The sequence below is a fragment of the Morone saxatilis genome, unplaced genomic scaffold (assembly GCF_004916995.1).
Source record: "Morone saxatilis isolate NCDOM2014 unplaced genomic scaffold, NCSU_SB_2.0 Contig14, whole genome shotgun sequence".
Lineage (NCBI taxonomy): Eukaryota > Metazoa > Chordata > Actinopteri > Moronidae > Morone > Morone saxatilis.
In genome coordinates, this window is record NW_023339696.1 from 11,778,710 (window position 1) to 11,782,956 (window position 4,247).

The 4,247-nt window shown below is 41.5% G+C and overlaps 1 protein-coding gene across 3 annotated transcripts in view; it reads right to left on the reverse strand.

The window, feature by feature from the left end:
- sun1 (Sad1 and UNC84 domain containing 1) overlaps positions 1-3,847 on the reverse strand; it is a 26,924-nt gene extending 23,077 nt beyond the window's left edge. Inside the window, exon 1 of one of the 3 annotated variants that reach the window (XM_035654252.1) lies at positions 3,704-3,847. The gene's annotated coding sequence lies outside the window, so the exon portion shown is untranslated. Of the gene's footprint in view, positions 1-1,128; positions 1,407-3,703 lie in introns of those variants that run through there. The other 2 variants (XM_035654248.1, XM_035654247.1) reach the window with 2 other exon arrangements.
- Between the last annotated feature and the right edge of the window lie 400 nt (positions 3,848-4,247).

Here is a 4,247-nt window from a genome sequence, read left to right on the forward strand (position 1 = left end):
AGATGTCGGGGATGTCGAGGCGGAGCGGCAAATAAAACAGATGGCTTTTCCTAAAATCCACCACCAAAATCTCAACCCATAATCTTAATCATGTTTCAAATCCTCAACCAAGCCTCCAAGCCGGAAAGAGGGATAAATGGAAACAAATATCCAAAAGCCAAGGGGACTACTTTAATTCAGCCAGGATTAGGGTTTCTGACTTGTCAACTGCGGCAATGAATCATGATACCAAGCGCTGAATGTGTACTCCAAAAATCAAATACCAAACCTCCTACAGTTCATCAACGGCGCTGGAACTACGGCAGGACGGACTGAGAATAAGAGACATCATGGTGTAATGCTCCGAACCTGTAGGTCTGACCACAGGTGTGTTTCTCTTTAATAAAGAGCGGTTCATGTCCTGCAGCTTTGTTTTGGGTTTTTTTAAATCGTTGCATGTGACTGAATATCTCAGAATAACTGCAGCATTTAATCCTTGAGCTCATAATCTGGGAGACAGGTTCAACAATAACACACACACACACACAGTCTCAACACGCCACACACTGACACCTTCCTTACACTACTGTATTTCTCCTCACACGTTTTGTTTTGCTGGCTCCTTTACGCAAACCACCTGCGACGAAAGAGGGCAAACTACTGTGACAGGTCCAGCTACTGTCAGTAGCCAGTGTTCAGAGTGGTGCACACGTACGTAGTTTAATAATAACTGCAGATAGTGTCCGGCCAGATGACATATAAGCCCAGTTATTCTCACATTGCCCAGGGCTAAATTTAGACGCCATGTATTTAGACAACGCCGTCACTCACGATAGCGCTGACTTACAGGCTTGTGCAACGACGCACTATCCCCATTTCTTATCACATACGTCCATTTACTGTGTGTCTGTCAATACACGCACCCAGCACCCAGCCTTACTGCCGGATAACACATTTTAACTGGAAGAATGTCGCAGATGTGTACGAATCACCCTAGAAAATAAGGCCTGGGATTGCGTTAGTTGTGGGTAAAAGAGCTCAGCAAGGACAAAATAAAAGCAGGATAAAACCAAATGACACATTCACAACATTCAACTGTGAGCTACATTAACGTATTGAGACGTTATTTATGGTAGCATGTCAACTTGCCCGCGTGGTTCGAGTCCATGTATGTTATTATTCTTTAAGAGCGTAATCCAAAAGGAAACAGATCCTCACATTACTGTCACCGAAGATGCGCAAACTTCTGCCAGCATCTCGACGCAACGGGAACTCAAAGGTTAATTATTACCGCGCACCCACAGGTCCTTCGCGTTGTTTTTCTGGGCAAAAAAAAACACTAAAGTTTGCAAGTAGCTGGAGAGTGTTATGCTAGTGCACAACAAGCAGATTTCCAAAATGGCTTCCCGGTCGTAACAAAGCCAGAAGGATTGCTGCCGAGCTGATCCTCCCACTCCCAGGCCCTCTATTGTCGGCCGGGGCGCACACTTTAAATCTATTGGAGGACAGCAGCACTGGTGCAACGGGCACTGCAAGGGAGCACACTGCTGTTTGGGTTAAAGTTGACATTGAACCCCCCTGGAGGAGATCTCATCGGAAACTGAAGGTCCTCGTATCACATCTGCCGCCTGAACGACCTTAAACACATCTGATAGCATGAATGATGGAGGATACAGGCCAACAACAACGATATGAATACTAATGATTTCATATTATGATGATAACATCATTTATTAAATACATTTCTAGCAACCAAAGTTTTTGTAAATAAGTGCAAATGATATTTAATGCCATACTTACTGTAACTGCAGACCCAAATCACCCCCAAAGCAGTCCTACCCCTGCATTAGTTTCTGTCCAGTCCCAATAAGTAAAGTCTATAAAAGGTTCTAGCCATTTAACATATTTTGCACCAAACATGTTATTAATGTTTTTTAAAAAGACCCACATTAAAAAGAATTAAATGCTGTCCAAAAACCTGTAATACACCCCATGTATAAGTTTGAATTGAATAATATAAACGTCCCTCCTACCTCCTGAATATGCTCTATATTCTGGCCCCAGTGTTAGCTGAGCTCAGATGTCCCATAATAAAACAAACTACAACTAATCAGTGGAGTGCAGTCGGAGGAAAAGTTGGCATCGGCACTGTTGCGACGCTGTTGCAGTATTGTTACTACAAACATGTCGAAGTGGGATTTGACCAATGAACCATTGCACAAATGCAACAGAAACAAAGTGATTCCAGCGTCCACTCCATTCGTTCAGTCAACAACACAAGTATGTATCAACACTGCTCACAGACAGGATCTTCTTACTGAATAGGATGCGTTGCTATAAATGAGTGGTCCCATATAACCACACCTGTGTTCAGCTGTGTCTGATTAGTATTTTTAAACTGTGCTATTGCTACTCTTACTATATATAAATATAAACACAGAGATGTCACTGTCTGCCATAAACAACAACAAAATGCAAGCCAATAGGTCCTATCAGCAGTACTGCTCTGCAACTGACTTACAGCTCAGAGGAAGCAGGAAATCTTCCACACACATAATTATATTATATATTATTGATACCCAAATCTGTATCCTAATGAGAGCATTTAAGGTCTTGGGTGAGGCGCCACCTGCTGGACAGCAGCCCCCAACTAGACACTGAGTTACAGGACCTCTGAGTATAATGCATTAAAATTCAACACCACCACAAACTAACGTTATATTGTGCAGAAAGTTACATTTAGACCATTATAACCTCACTGATGGTAATCCCACTGTGACCTTTAGACATGAAAGAACAGGATGGTACACGCCCTGGCTCAACCTTGATAAGACCTCGATTTAAAACTTTCTTATCCAGGTGTGTTTCAGATGAGCGGTACACACTGGTAGAAAAAGTACTTGACTTAAATAAAAGAACAAAAGTGGCCCTTTACTGGCATATCATTATAAAGTCTGTTAGTATGGATTCTTAATGAGTAAGCAGAATTTGACTGCTGTAGCAGGTCAAACAACATAGTTAATAGGTCACTTAGGTAGTGGGGAGGAGTCAGTCCCCTCTGAATTTGATGTATTTTAAAGCCTATTGTGTGTTTTAAGTAACATATGAATCTAAAGAAGTGACTGGTAGTAAAGATGAATGCAGTGAGGTACCATATTACTCTATTTGTAGTAAAGTAGAGGTGTAAAGTAGCAGATGGTGGTAAATATAGTAGTGGTAGTTTCCACCTGTGGTAATACCCCCCACCCTCTTCTTCAAACCATGACTCCAGCCCTGTGTCTGGAGCAGCCTTGGCCCAGCAAAAACTAAATGTTTGTCACTGAAAATATGTTGTAGTTGAATAAAAACAGGTGGTTACTGGTGCAAATCAAAACATATAGATTGTGTCACAGACTTAAACGAATACGGAAGTCTTAGCATACCCCCCTGCTACTGCACTGGTCAGGGAAACCTTAAGTCAGTTTCTGGGCTTTCTTATGGGCTTCTTCTTTAAGTTCATATGCTATTTTTTTTTTTTTTTATCAGTAAAACCTCAAATAAGACTGAGGCACACAACACGTGTACCCCAAAAAAACACCGCACCACGGAGCAAAACGTTACAGCTAAGTTAGCTAACTATCTGCAAACGTTTAACGTGAAGTTGAAGCCTCTCGTGACAGCTCAGGATAGCGCGTGTGGAATTAATTCACATAATTATCAACACACAAAGTGAAGTGTTACTCACACGTTGACTGCGGAGTATTGAGGGTAAACGCCGGTGACTGTCTGATTGGTTTATCCTGTTGTAGTTTGTTTCATGTAGTTCGTTGACGCGTCACGAGCCGTTGGAACGTTAGGACCTTGCTCTAACGTTCGCCTTTCCCGCACACTCTCACATTTTCCGTTGCTACGCCAAAGCGTCACAGGCGTCAATCCATAATTGGTAAAAATGACCATATATGGGAGCTGTCAAAAAAAACTAACAAACGCCTTGTTTGAAACGGGCTGCTCTTATAGGCTTTAAAACAGCACCGCTTAGTGGTCGTTGACGAGAACAACAACTAACAGTGAATTAATAATAAAAAAAAAACTGCTTCTACTAATAATTAATTATTTAAAAAAGAAGAAGAAACGAAACTGATATCCTGGCTATCCCTTTAGGTTAATATAATAGCTAAGAATATCTCACTGCTGGAAAAAGGTTACTCCAAAAATAGTCTACACACATTTTCCAGTAATTCATTGCAACAAATTATTTTGACAGTACTCTCTGCTGAGACCTTCATCCA